The 15,728-nt window shown below is 43.1% G+C and overlaps 1 pseudogene across 1 annotated transcript in view; it reads right to left on the reverse strand.

Moving 5' to 3' along the window:
• Window positions 1–15,728, reverse strand: part of LOC311130327 (VPS10 domain-containing receptor SorCS3-like) — a 195,384-nt pseudogene that overhangs the window by 140,704 nt on the left and 38,952 nt on the right. The gene's annotated exons all lie outside the window — the stretch shown is intronic.

Below are 15,728 nucleotides of genomic sequence, written 5' to 3' on the forward strand. Positions count from 1 at the left end.
GCTCTCAATTTCCTGCTGTGGTGCAGATCTCTGAACCCGCCCATAGCCTACATGCATGTCTGCTCTCCTCTCCACTCTTCTGATGGCATTCACTTCCTCTGGCCTCCTGGAGATTATCACTCTGCTCATTAACCTTAGTGCACCGGCGTACCCCAGGGCTCTGTTCTCGTCCCTCTGTCATCTCTCACTCAACGCCCACTCACTGGGCCATCTCACTGCCTTTCCCAGTTGCCTCGTATCACTTATATGCAGATGATACTTGTGCAGGTTAACACGTTTTTTCATTTATCCGTTCTCTGTTTTTTTCCTCTGTCCTTCTTTCATGCTGGTTGCAGACTCCTCTCCTCCTGTTCGTCTCGGCCAACCACCTGAGGGTGTACTCCACCTCCTTTCTGTCCTTTAACACATTAAACCACATTTACATCCTCTCTGAGTAGTTTCTCCCTTCCCTTCTACTTCTTTGTCAATTTCAAAGAGTGATTATTGTATTAATGCATTAAATATCACAAAATAATATCTCCATCCAGAATTAAAAATGACCTTAAACCCACTCTATATTTCTCCAGTACTACGCTCTGATATGAAGAACACACATCAATAAAAAGTATTAGAAGTCTCTTTACAAGCTCAGTCACATTTGAGGTTCTTGAGATGCATCTTGATAACATATAGTATATGTTTGTTTTAATGATCAGAAGCTTCATAGAAGGATAAACTCAATTAATAAAATGTAGACTTTGAAGACAACATCTAGACAACATCAAGGGGAGGGGTTAGCTAGCATGTCTTACACAGCCTTATACTCCCAAGTCAATTCTACAATCCAATCCGATAGTCTGCAACTAATTCTCTCAGAGAGAGATATGAAACCACATCACTTCCATGCTGCCAATACTTTAGCCTCGATGACTGAACACCAACTTTCGGTCACTGGCGGCGTCCTGCCCATCCGCAAACCACACCAGGAACATGGGGAGAAAGTATTTGGAAGTTCCATGCCTCTGGTAAACTGGGAGCCATGGCATTTTAACATGCATCCCCTGAAAGGTAATTCATTGGATTTGGGAACAGATGGTGTGAGATGTTTACCAAGGGGTTGGAAATGGGAATTTAAATGCATTCTGATTTCCCTGTCATAAAGGAAAAAGTGGAATCATCAGAGACTTAATGAATTCTCGGTACACAGATGTACACTTTTTCATGTCATTCTCAATCCTTCATAGGTTGAGACTTTCGGTGTTCTTCAGAAAAAGAGTCTTCAAGCAAGCTAATGTAATACTCTTTACTCCTACTTTATATTGAGCATATTAGCATTTTTTTAATGAGATTTTTGAAGACAACATATGTATCTCAACACCATTGTTCTCCAGTGGAGAATTTCAAAGACACTGGATCTTTAGTGTAGTTCTAGTAGGACAACGCCGGCTGAACTTCTCAGAGTCAAATGGAGCAGAAACTGCAGGACTATCCGTTTGTGTCCCATTTTAATGAAGTGACTTGCATTACCTTGGGCTTAAATGTGAGTAGAACAGTAATGAATCCATTACATTCACAAAGAACTGCCAAAACACAAGGATCTCCCTCTCAGTGTGTAAGAGCACTATACTTTGTGGTTGTACAAAGGATCACCACTTTATTTTAAGAATGTGAAATGTCAGAATAATAGTAGAGAGAATGATTTATTTAAGCTTTTATTTATTTCATCACATTCCCAGTGGGTCAGAAGTTTACATACACTAAATTATTATTTGGTAGCATTGCCTTTAAATTGTTTAACTTGGGTCAAACGTTTCGGGTAGCCGTCCACAAGCTTTCCACAATAAGTTGGGTGAATTTTGGCCCATTCCTCCTGACAGAGCTGTTGTAACTGAGTCAGGTTTGTAGGCCTCCTTGCTCGCACACGCTTTTTCAGTTCTGCCCACACATTTTCTATAGGATTGAGGTCAGGGCTTTGTGATGGCCACTCCAATACCTTGACTTTGTTGTCCTTAAGCCATTTTGCCACAACTTTGGAAGTATGCTTGGGGTCATTGTCCATTTGGAAGACCCATTTGCGACCAAGCTTTAACTTCCTGACTGATGCCTTGAGATGTTGCTTCAATATATCCACATAATTTTCCTTCCTCGTGATGCCATCTATTTTGTGAAGTGCACCAGTCCCTCCTGCAGCAAAGCACCCCCACAGCATGATGCTGCCACCCCCGTGCTTCACGGTTCGGATGGTGTTCTTCGGCTTGCAAATACCACCTTTTTCCTCCGAACAGTTCTATTTTTGTTTCATCAGACCAGAGGACATTTCTCCAAAAAGTACGATCTTTGTCCCCATGTGCAGTTGCAAACCGTAGTATGGCTTTTCTATGGCGGTTTTGGAGCAGTGGCTTCTTCCCTGTTGAGCGGTCTTTCAGTTATGTCGATATAGGACTCGTTTTACTGTGGATATAGATACTTTTGTACCTGTTTCCTCCAGCATCTTCACAAGGTCCTTTGCTGTTGTTCTGGGATTGATTTGCACTTTTCGCACCAAAGTACGTTGATCTCTAGGAGACAGAACGCGTCTCCTTCCTGAGCGGTATGATAGCTGCGTGGTCCCATGATGTTTATACTTGCATACCATTGTTTGTACAGATGAACGTGGTACCTTCAGGCATTTGGAAATTGCTCCCAAGGATGAACCAGACTTGTGGAGGTCTACAAATGTTTTTCTGAGGTCTTGGCTGATTTCTTTTGATTTTCCCATGATGTCAAGCAAAGAGGCACTGAGTTTGAAGGTAGGCCTTGAAATACATCCACAGGTACACCTCCAATTCACTCAAATTATGTAAATTAGCCTATCAGAAGCTTCTAAAGCCATGACATCATTATCTGGAATTTTCCAAGCTGTTTAAAGGCACAGTCAATTTAGTGTATGTCAACTTCTGACCCACTGGAATTGTGATACAATGAATTATAAATTAAATAATCTGTCTGTAAACAATTGTTGGAAAAATTACTTGTGTCATGCACAAAGTAGATGTCCTAACCGACTTGCCAAAACTATAGTTTGTTAAAAAGAAATTTGTGGAGTGGTTGAAAAACTAGTTTTAATGACTCCAACCTAAGTGTAGGTAAACTTCCGACTTCAACTGTATAAACATGATTAAACTTCAACAAGTTAATTGGTTCCTTCAGTACCTTCTCCATCCAACAGTGTTACATCACATTTTTCTAATGTCAAAATACTTTTATTGCCTTTTTTGCCTCCAGTATCCTTTCTTCACTTCTAAAAACAACCTTGAACCCCAGCCCACTCTCTCCCTCTCTTTCCGCTCCTATCATATCCTCACCATTGTGTTTTAGTTGGTTTTCCCACACTTTTGTCACAGCCAATGTGGTCTTCTCTCTGCATCCTGAACAGACTTCTTTTGATTTTCACACTTCTGTTTCCTGCTCCTACTCTCAGGATCCCCCCGGCCGGTTGAAAGCCGGCAGACGGGCTGCATTCCCTCCGAAGCCGAGAGACGCAGGAGATCCAAACGCGATCTTCAGTTCTGATTGCCATCCCTCCAGCTCCCCTCATCATCCTTCCTTCATCACACACCTCAACACCTCAACACTTAAATCCTCACATTTTCTCCCAACTCTTACACAATCTGCAACCATCAATACCCATCGGAGGCGCGGTCCAATTTGTTCTCTTCTCTCTCATCTCCCCAACCGTCTCCTCCCTCCCCTGTTCCCTCCATCCCCTCCATCCCACCACCTCCTCCACCCCCTCCATCCCACCACCACCTCCACTTCTGTCTCCCCTCTCTCCACTTGTTTTTCACTTTCTGATGATGATTCCTCCTCATCGTTCACTGCAGCAATGACTATTATTCACATTCTTGGCTCCAGAAATGATCATTCCTGCACCACTTTGTGCAATTTTTCAACTGACTCTTGCCTGTCAGCGCTTTAGCCCTTGGCCCTCCGCAGGTGTTTCGGCGTTGATTGTTCCCCCATTTTTCACCACTCATAGTTGGTATTGTGAACTGAAACTCTGACTCTGAAAAATAAACTGGTTATTCAGGTTTACATATTAACTTCACAACTGGCTGATCTGCCACAGCTGATTCAGGGAAAACTAGATTTGTGTAACAGATTTTAAGTAGGTTGGATTTGAAAGTTGTCTAAATAACTTGTTGACAATATTTGTCCTTTACATCAAGTTTGTCAGGATGACAGGATGACATGAGAACCCTACCATGTGAGTATGGGACTCCTGTGGATACCTTAAATGCATGACCCTTTCTCCCCATGTCTCATTACAGTGCATTGTGGGATTTCATTTATTCCTGAAGGAAAACACAGATGGCATCATAAGTGATGTGTTTACGACTAAATGGCCCATGAACATTGTGGCCTGACCACTTAGGACTCCACATCCCTAAAATAAAAAAATCTTCAATTTTTCTCTTTAAAACCTACTGTAGGGACTTATTTTACATTTGAGGAGAGAAGTAATAGACTTAGGATGGCAATGTCAACCTTCTCTCACTAATTTATTTGATGATAGAGTCAAGTCATGTGCTTATTGGTTTCAGGGTTATATTCTAGCTGGATGTCATGTTTTTGATAATCTATATCATTTGGCATCTTGTCTTTCGACTCCGTGGGGAAACATTAAAATGGACATGTGGACAAATGGCTGTGAGGAGATGACTGCAATTATTTAATTTCCGAATGAAGTCCATCAACCGCTTGTCAGCAAAGGGTTTCACTGGCATATTTTCCATGATGGTCAGCCAATCATAACATAATACTCCAGCTCATTGTGACACGCTCTGACATTATCAATACAAGATGAGGTAATGATTAACACTGCTAATTCTTGGTTTGTAATTGCTTAAAAGAAATATGGACTGTCGACACATGAGATACACAGTAATGCGATAATACTACTAAATGTTTAAAGGACATATGGAAGCTGTCTCCACTTTAGTGAGCCTTGTGTGCTTAAAAACGTCCATTATTAATTCATATAACCCTAATTGTGATCATTTATACATATACACGTGTGCAGTGTTTGCTGGCGCCTTTGCTTAGTACGACATTGACACACCCATTAAAGCTCAATTAATGTGTGTGTTTAATTATTTTTCATGGTTGGTAAACATTAGCAAATAGCATGACATGCCAATGAACACCGGAACATGCCTTGTCTCTCATGAAGTGCTCTTCTGAGATTCCACAGCACATTAATGCGGCTGAATATTATTCCAAACTAAAAGTTCAGCTCCAAACCTCCTAATCAAGTGCTGTGTTGCGTTCAGCTGATTCATTATTTTCAATTTGCATAACTTGTCACGTTGCAGAGAGGGTTGTATTGTAGGGGGTGGAGTAAATGACAGTACAATGGTGTAAAACGTCTGAGACCTTACGGTTTCTTGTGCCTCAATCCTCTCTTTGTCACACATAATGTTTTATGATGGAATGTAATGACTGTGATTCAGAGACCAAAATTATAATTTATGAGCATTCAAGAGAGACAAAGTGATTGCATGGCAAGTGACACCCGGGTAAAATGTACAGTTAACCCTTGGACCTAAAAATATCTTGCAAAATATCTTTCACAATCTAAGCATTGAATCAGACGGTATATTATGATTTCTTAAACACTTGGCTACTAGACATTTTTCTCATTGCACGTTGACACATGGTTATATTAGTGCTGCTATGCTTTTTAGGCGGGGGGGGGGGGGGAACATTCTCTGTGACTGTCTGTGCAAAACATTGATGCAAAACATTGACCCATAACACAGGGTACAGAACAGCATCATCATAGTTGGCCCTCCTGGATAGTGTAATCTGTGATGCACTTCCTACCCTATTTGGCAATTAAGGGAGAGAGAGAGAGAGAGAGAGAGACAGAGGTGTGCTTGGGACAACAGATTGACTACAGGGGCCGATCTGTACCACCAGACTGTCTCTCTCTCTGTAAAGCTTCCCTTCCACCGTCAAACCAAATCAACTGGGTACAAACTGGGCTCCAATCCCAAAGGTCCAACCCTTCATAGCTACTGTCATTTCGGCATTGATTGTCCAGTGAAATACACAACGACATGACTCATGAAAAACAGATTAAGTGAGTATACCCACTGATCTGGTTTCCAAACTTTGGTAAGTAGGTAAAGGGTAATAACTTATTACTTAGCGACATAAGTACATAGCTACATGAAATGACTTCTAAGAAGACAGATGCTTCCCAACTAACACTAACATTTGAGGATATGCACCAGAGACAAACAATCTCTCCTCAGAACACCCCAGTACAGTAAGAAGTTTCTTAATGTCACGCCCTGACCTTGAGAGCCCTGTTTTCTCTAGTTGGTTTGGTCAGGGTGTGAATTCTAGAGTTTGTATTTCTATGTTGGCTGGGTGTGGTTCCCAATCAGAGGCAGCTGTCGATCGTTGTCTCTGATTGGGGATCATACTTAGGCAGCCATTTTGCCTACCTTAGTTGTGGGATCTTGTTTCTGTTTTGGCTTGTGTTTGTTTAGCCTGTTGAACTTCACGTTCATTTGTATTTTGTTGTTTTGATCGGTATTCAGTTAATAAAGGAATATGTACGCATACCACGCTGCACCTTGGTCTGATCCGTCTATCAACGATCGTGACAGAAGATCCCACCACCAACGGACCAAGCAGTGTGGCCAGGAAGAGCAGACATCCTGGACATGGGAGGATATTTTGGACGGTAAGGGATCCTGGACTTGGGAAGAGATCCAGGCAGGAATGGATCGCCGTCCATGGGAGCAGACAGAGGCGAGGGAGGATAAACGGCGACTCCGAAGTTCACGACGACGAATGAAGCCCGAGAGGCAGTCCCAATAAAACATTTTGGGGGGGCACACGGGGTGGTTGGCGAAGCAGCAGGAGGCCCTGAAAGGGCTGACTGTGGAGGAGGAGGAGGCCGCTATGATAGAGGCCCTCCAAGACCTGCAGCTCAGCAGTCTGAGAGAGGAGGCCACCACCTTACAGGGGCTGTTAGCGAAGAGGGAGCAGGAGATCTCCCTTCAGTAGGAGGCGCTGCAGGAGGCCCACAGGGAGAAGGAGTCAGTGGATGCACTGAGAGAGGAGCTGGCCAGGCAACAGGAGGAGCTGAGAGAGGAGTTAACCCTCCAGCAGCAGAGAGTGCAGTCCTTAGAGCAGAGGCTGGCGGAGCTAGGTTTCAGAGTAGAGCACTGGCGTTAAAGAGCATGGGACCGCTCAGGCACCCTGTTATGCTGTGATATGCACTGTGTCTCCAGTGCGCATTCACAGCCCGGTGCGCTTGGTGCCCGCGCCCCGCACTTGCGGGCTAAAGTGAGCGTCCAGCCAGGACGGGTTGTGCCTGCTCCTCGCACCAGACCAGCGGTGAGTGTCTCCAGTCCGGTACGGCCTGTGCCTGCTCCTCGCACCAGATCAGTGGTGCGTGTCTCCAATCCGGTACGGCCCGTGCCTGCTCCTCGCACCAGACCATTGGTGCGTGTCTCCAGTCCGGTACGGCCCGTGCCTGCTCCTCGCACCAGACCAGTGGTGCGTGTCTCCAATCCGGTACGGCCCGTGCCTGCTCCTCGCACCAGACCAGTGGTGCGTGTATCCAGTCCGGTACGGCCCGTTCCTGCTCCTCGCACCAAACCAGTGGTGCGTGTCTCCAGCCCGGTACGGCCCGTGCCTGCTCCTCGCACCAGACCAGTGGTGTGTGTCCCTAGTCCGGTATGGCCCGTTCCAGCGCCACACACCCGACCTCCAGCGAGGGTCCTCTGCTCCACTCCAGTGCCAGAGCAGTCCGCTCCACCGGTGCCTAGTCCAGCTCCGGTCAGCTGGTCCAGTCCGGGTCCAGAGTAGTCCGCTCCACCGGTGCCTAGTCCAGCTCCGGTCAGTGGTTCCACTCCAGTGCCAGAGCAGTCCGTTTCCCCAGTGCCCAGTTCAGCTCCGGTTAGCTGCTCCACTCCTGTGCTGGAGCAGTCCACTCCACCGGTGTTTAGTCCAGCTCCGGTTAGCTGCTCTTCCCCCATGCCGAAGCCATCTGCCCCACCGGGGTCGGAGCCGGAACCAGACGTCAACCCCTCTCCAGGGTCGGGGTCTCCCACACCAGTGTCCAGACAGGGCTTGGTGCATCGTGGGAGGACTGAGAGGGTAAGCATTGCGCCGGGGTCCAGACCGGACCGGGTGTGCAACGGGGAGGCAGAAAGGGAGAAGAGGTTAATACCTACGTTGCGCCTGAAGCCGGAGCCGCCACCGAGGCTGGATGCCCACCCGGACCCTCCCCTAATGAGTCAGGTTGGTGCGGCCGGAGTACGCACCTTTGGGGGGGGGGGGGGTACTGTCACGCCCTGACCTTGAGAGCCCTGTTTTCTCTAGTTTGTTTGGTCAGGGTGTGAATTCTAGAGTTTGTATTTCTATGTTGGCCGGGTGTGGTTCCTAATCAGAGGCAGCTGTCGATCATTGTCTCTGATTGGGGATCATACTTAGGCAGCCATTTTGCCTAACTTAGTTGTGGGATTCTGTTTTGGCTTGTGTTTGTTTAGCCTGTTGAACTTTTGTTGTTTTGATCGGTATTCAGTTAATACAGGAATATCTACGCATACCACGCTGCACCTTGGTCTGATCCGTCTATCAATGATCATGACACTTAAGGAGGTTCACAACCAGGGCATGTAACATAGAAATGAAGCATAGCAGCATGAGGCATCATGTTGCACGGTAAATTACCCATGTAATAGATGAGATGGCTAAAAAACACTCAAAAAGGAAGGGAGGGGTGGGGGGACCAAGGACAGGGGTCTCTCTACAGAATCATTAGACTTCTTAAGATGACCCATAACTGCTTTAATAAACAGACCTCGAAAACAGACTTCTGACAACACTTTATTTTACGGTACTATTTCCAGTGGTATTTACCTAGTATATACTAGGAAACTAGGTGGTAACCATGGGTACTTTATGGTACCCATGGTTACCATTTTACACAATTAATAATTACCTGCTACAGTACACATTATCATGTCCAGTGGTTCTTCTGAATCAACATAATCACCTCTACGTCATTTACACACGTGAAACTGAACATCAGCATTGAGTCTGGTGTAATTGGTATATTTTTAAAGGTTAACATCACATCCAAACCCTGCCAGATTAATGTACACACCTGGAGACAGAGAAGACAGAGAGCCGTTACATCCAGTTGTCAATACACTGCAGGTATTTAAGGCATCCTCAGACCTCTGTGCTCTCTCAGGGGAGGCCACAGTTCAATATCCACCTTATCGATTTTTATTTCAAGCCCTGCCACAAAACCTGAAAAAATGTAATCTGCTTGATGCAATAATGATTTTAATTTCCTTAATACCTCCCACAAGAGGGGACCTCCCAGGACCATGGGTGAACACTGACATGTACCGGTTTTTACACACTGCTACAAATAGACAAGTCACAATGTTTGAACTGAAGGACTGAATTGCAACCCCCAAAGCAATGGTAGTCTACATGGCTACTTGGCTAGCTAACTCTAAACATCAGAGCGAGCAGACAGTCAGACTGTGCAGTTCTGCCCTAGTCTTATAGTATGTGGCTGGCTAGCTGTACAATATTTTCATTTAATTCATAGCAGAATGCCAAATGTAATCTCTCCTAAGCCCATTATGGGGTTTAAGGCGAGCCATCAGAGAGAAGATGGTGTCCGCAAGATAAAAACAGCAAGCTGAGATTCTGAGATTCTCTCAATCCTCTCTATCCCCTAAAAGCTCTCTAACAAGATCAGGGATTGAGTTATCCCCATTGTGAACGAGGAAGACCTTATCTCTGAAACCAATTATTGAGTATTGCTTGAATAGTGTTTTCTAAGGGGGAGACTCACTCTCACAGACACAGACCCTTTTCACAAAGTGTAGCAAGGCGAAAGAACAGCGATACAGCGTTATTCTTTTATTTTACCAGGGATGACATCAAACAAAAAAATGCCATAACTTTTTACTTGTCTTGTAAGCATCCTATCCTTGATGGAAGAAAATGCTCTTGAGATTGTTTTCTGGCCTCTCGTTTGATATATGAACAAGGCCAGTGGGATTTTCTTCTCCAGTGAGAGGAATAGCATACGCTCTTAAGAATACTGTGTATCTCATTCAACGTCATTTTATAATAATAATAATAATAATAATTTGGTGGGTGCTTATATTCGTCCTATTTCACACATATATAATGTATTAACATGAATGTGTAAATTGGAAATGTGTTTTTTGCATATCCCACTCTCCCTGAGACACCCTCTGAGAATGGGGTCATGGCCCGGGTTCTATTGGTTCAGCATGATATTAGCTAATGAATAAGAGGTGCTACAAGAAGGACAGTATTTTGTCCAGCCTTTCTGAACCACAACACAGACTACCATTGTAAGGATATTATAGAAAGCATCATTTTCAAGATCATCATCCTTGAACAACCTGATGTTGTCAATATGACCACCACTTCCATTGTTTTATTTAATGTCAACTTCATACCCATAGTCCTAAAGACAGAGAGAGGACTATGGGTACAAACTGAATCGGAACTGGGGACTGAACAGTATGGGGCCTGAACTGCGTTGGGACTATTTTAGGAAGAGGGAGGAAAACTTCTATCTCTTTATTTAATGAGTCCCCCGTCAGTGGTTATATAATGATGAAGCGCCTGTCTCCGTCTCTTGGTTTTAAAATATTTAGATTCACCATTCAGATTTTACCATTCACCTCACACCACTCTAAACTAGGCTTCTCCACAGGCCTACAGAGGGGGAGGAGATGAAACATGAAAGTCCAGGATAATCACAACTAATTTGTACCGAATTGAATGGGAGCAGAGAGGGCCGATCTGACAGAAACAGAGAGTGAGAGATACAGAGAGACAATCTTTCTCTGTAGAGTAGAGACCTGCAGCCCAGGCCAAACCTGCAGAATTTGACATATCCATTAATATAGTCTGACTTTTAATGAGCCGAGTTGCCGTAATTCAAAAGAACCCGGCCAGTACCAAACAATCAAAGTGGAGAGAGTGTTCAGTCAAAACTCCAGGGGAGCTTATGTCTGTATGATCCTTTAAACCACGTAGTATTAGGAGAGGAGAAGGAGGAGGAGGAGGACAGATAGAGAGGGAAAGAAAGAAGAGTTGGAGGAGAAAAGAGAAAGAAAGAGAGGATGACCCAAGCACACAGGACGGAAAATAATATTTTCTTCGACTATCCTCCGTCTCTGTCGAGTTCTTTAAATGTAGCCCTGTGAGAGCCGTCTTAAAATACTGTCCCCTGTCAATGCCTAGCACTCCAGCCATCGCAGCACGTAAATGAAATGGCAGATATACTGTAATATGCAGCAACTGGAAAGAACAGGGGTTTAAACAACTCCCTCCCACCCTTCCACCACTCTGAATATTAAGGCTACAAACTGATGGGGGACACATTTTTTTCAAGCCAAGGCAAAAGTAACTATCAAACACCTTATATAATCACCAAGTCCTTGATGTAGCACATTGCCTTAGAACATTGTGCAAAATGAAAGCCTAATCCAATGCAGCTCATGTACCACTTAATGAGGAGGATTGTGCAAGAGACTAGACAAGAGAAGGGGTTTATGAGGTTACAGCTTTCTGTGTGTCATACTAGATGAACTGGATGTGTTGGAATCAAACAAACTTTGCTACAGTAAAGACATTTACAACCTAATTTGACCAATATATCAAAATAATCCTGCAGAAACAGGTTGCTTGATCGGTGGTTAGATATACACTGGCCAAAAGAATGCTACATGAAATGTTGAATACTGTTAATTTAACCGTGTGTTACTGTGGATTTTCAGTGAATTTATGTAAATCACGAAGCTCATCTGCATTTCCTGGAGTGCAGGAAAAGTCTCAGCAACAAAATATGAATCTAATTAAGATCCTACATCTGTATGCAGTATATTGAATTATGGTATGACGTTACTGTTGCCTACATGTGCTTGGACCTCTTATTCTGCTTTAGAACCATGATTAAGGTTGAATTGACCAGTTAAAAGCTTTAAAAAGACAAATAAAGCACAGTTCTTCAGAATGTGTTTAATTGCTCATTATTTTTGGTGATTATTCCATTTGAATTCAAAAATCAAGCTAGTCAGTTGGGGGAGTCATCAGAATGCCCATTGTTAGTCCTCTGTGTGCACTTGCTCTGCCGAGCATGATGGGAAAATAAAATGTCCACTGAGGTGACTGACTGAGTAATCCAACTGCTGGCTTGCCTCTGAAGCTAAACAGAGTTGTTACTGGTCGGTCCCTGGATGGGAGACCAGATGCTGCTGGAAGTGGTGTTGGAGAGCCAGTAGGAGGCACTCTTTCCTCTGGTCCCCCAAAAAATATCCCAATGCCCCAGGGCAGTGATTGGTGAAATTGTCCTGTGTAAGGTGCCGTCTTTCGGATGGGACATTAAACGGGTGTCCTGACTCTCTGTGGTCACTAAATATCCCATGGCACTTATTGTAAGAGTTGGGGTGTCCTGGCTAAAATACCATCATGGCCACCTAATCATCCCCAGCTTCCAATTGGCTCATTCATACCCCTTCTCTCCCCTGTAACTATTCCTCAGGTCGTTGCTGTAAATAAGAATTTGTTCTCAGTCAAAGGTCTGTGTCCAAAATGAATCTTTGTGAAGTGCACTACTTTTGACCAGATCCCTATGGGCCCTGGTCAAAAGTAGTGCACTATATAGGGAATAGGGGACAATTTCAGAAGCACAAATGGCACCCAGGGTCAACAAGAACAAAGAAAATAAAACAATATTGCCACTGAGCTCTAGTTCGCTCATAAACCCAACAGGATTTCTCTTGAAACAAGAGGCAGATAACATGCCAAGAATGGTTTCCGATTCCAACTAATTTCCTTAGAATCGTATTATTCATGTATGGCATTCTGTGTCTGTGAGAACAGGAATAATGTTGATTCCATTATCACAGCTGGCCAGCCCTTTCAGAAGATATATTCCTCAAGTGGGGAGATACATTAGTTAATAAGTGCAGATCCCAGTGGGGCCCTAAGGAGAGGGGAGTCAATGACTAACAATGTGGCAGTCCACAGGAGATCTGCATGTGACCCCTCAAGAACGCACTAACACGCTACTGGAGCTAACCGCTAGCCAGATTGTCACGGCAACAGTCTAACTTTGGCTCAGTATATTATTGTCTCTTTTGTCAACTTGAATGTAGCCTATATGCAGCCCATCGGAAGCCAACATGCAGCGATAAACATTGATATTTCCGAGCCTGAAAGAAAGTGGTGTTTCTGCAAAGTATCAAAAGTAAAAGTATAAATAATTTCAAATCCCTTATATAAAGCAAACCAGACAGCACAATTATCATTTATAGATTTTTATTTATGGATAGCCTAGGGCACATTCCAACACTTACAGATGAAGCATTTGTGTTTAGTGAGTCCGCCAGATCAGATGGCAGTAGGGATGACCAGGGATGTTATCATGATAAGTGCGTGAATTGGACCATTTTCCTGTCTAAATGTAAAGAGTACTTTTGGGTGTCAGGGAAAATGTATAGAGTAAAAAGTACATTATTTTCTTTAGGAATGTAGTGAAGGTAAAGTAAAAGTTGGCAAAAATATATAAATAATAAAGTACAGATACCTGTGATGGAATATTTATGTTTGTGCTTTTCTAATAACCAATTTCTGTGTTCATGCAAGTGACTGATTGAACGAATCCTCTCTATCAGTATCTGCAATTTGGCAGTACGCCCAGAACCTTGTTTAGAGAAAGGGATATCTCAGTTTCAAGGTCTCAGCTTAGAGAGAAGAAGCCTTGTGAGGTATTGGTCTGTCAAATGCATAAACCAGTATTGGTCGGTCACATGAATGAACCAAACGTTAATGATGAATAAATTATGAATGATGAATAAGCTAAATCATGCAAATATAACTTCTCTGTGTAAGTATATAAGAGAACTAACGGGACTGCCCCGGTGGAGCTCACTTCAGATCGGTACTTTATGCAAATGTGACTGTGACCTCTCTAGCTTGCTGTTAATAAAGAATGATTCATTTAAGATTGACTTCGAGTGTCCATGTGCAGAGTTTCCACGACATACCCCCCAAAAAACAACTTAAGTAGAACTTTAAAGAATTTTGACCTAAGTACTGTACTTTACACCATTGAATAGGAGTAATGATCTATGATCAGTTTAGCCTTTTAAATCATAATGATTAAGGGGGGGGACCTGATCCTAGATCAGCAAGGTGCTGAGTCTCTTTGTGAATGTGTGACCTGGATCACTTAGACCTTTAGTCTAGACTACATCAGACGTATAGTGTTATGGCCTGCTGTAGCTGTAGATAGTGGGTATCAACTGAACTTAGAGCACTTTGTGATGACAATAATGTCAGACTGATGACAACAATGTCTAACACAGATAGTTGGCTTATGAAATATGACACGTTTTTTCAAAAGGAGTTTGACCTATCTATGTATATCTCTGTACATTTCCCCATGTTGTCATTATGTTTTCCATCTCTCAAGCATCTCTACCAGAAATACCCCATACAGTATCCACCATCAATACCCCATACAGTATCCACCATCAATACCCCATACAGTATCCACCAGCAATACCCCATACAGTATCCACCAGCAATACCCCATACAGTATCCACCATCAATACCCCATACAGTATCCACCATCAATACCCCATACAGTATCCACCATCAATACCCCAGACACTTCATAACAGTACAATAAACAACTATTTCATCAGGTAAAAATACCCATCTGAATATAACAGGTAAACAATCGTTTGATAACTATATTGAGGAAAATATTTAAACATTCCAGAGATGAGCCAGTATGCCCATGAGTCCACTTACCGTGATGTGAGAGGAAATAATCTCTTCTCTGCAGGCTCCCTGCTACAATTAATGAAGAGATTACATTTTATATTTTAATATATTGATATTATATATTTATTTCCCAGTCATTAGGATTCTGCCCCCAACGGCAGACATCCTCCTGTTTTTGCCAGCGCTCTCCGGGGAGCGTCCATTTTGTTTGGTCTAGATAACAAAGGGAGAAAAATGAAAAGCCTTTTTTCCTAAAAGCTGCATGCAGTTTGTGTTGCTGGGGTTTGTATCTGTAAACATGGGGAATGAACGCTTGAGGAAAGTTGTTTATAGGTTTAATTAAATGACAGTTGGCTATTGTTTCAAAGGAACAATGGTTTAATGTAAAAAAAAAAGTAAGTCCTGGTAAGAAAAAATATATACACTACCGGTCAAAAGTTTTAGAACACCTACTCATTCAAGGGTTTTTATAAATGTTTTACTATTTTCAACATTGTAAAATAATAGTGAAGACATCAAAACTATGAAATAACACATATGGAATCATGTAGTAAGCCAAAAAAGTTTTAAATAAATCAGAATATATTTTATATTTGAGATCCTTCAAATAGCCACCATTTGCCTTGATGACAGCTTTGCACACTCTTGGCATTCTCTCAACCAGCTTCATTAGGTAGTCACATGGAACGCATTTCAATTAACAGATGTGCCTTCTTAAAAGTTAATTTGTGGAATTTATTTCCTTCTTAATGCGTTTGAGCCAATCAGCTGTGTTGTGACAAGATAGGGGTGGTATACAGAAGATAGCCCTACTGTATATTGTGTGTGTGTGCTTGTGGGTGTGTGTTTGTGTGCGTGTGTGTGTGTGTGTGTGTTTGGTTAA

This window comes from Coregonus lavaretus (genome assembly GCF_964263955.1).
Source record: "Coregonus lavaretus genome assembly, chromosome: 6".
NCBI lineage: Eukaryota > Metazoa > Chordata > Actinopteri > Salmoniformes > Salmonidae > Coregonus > Coregonus lavaretus.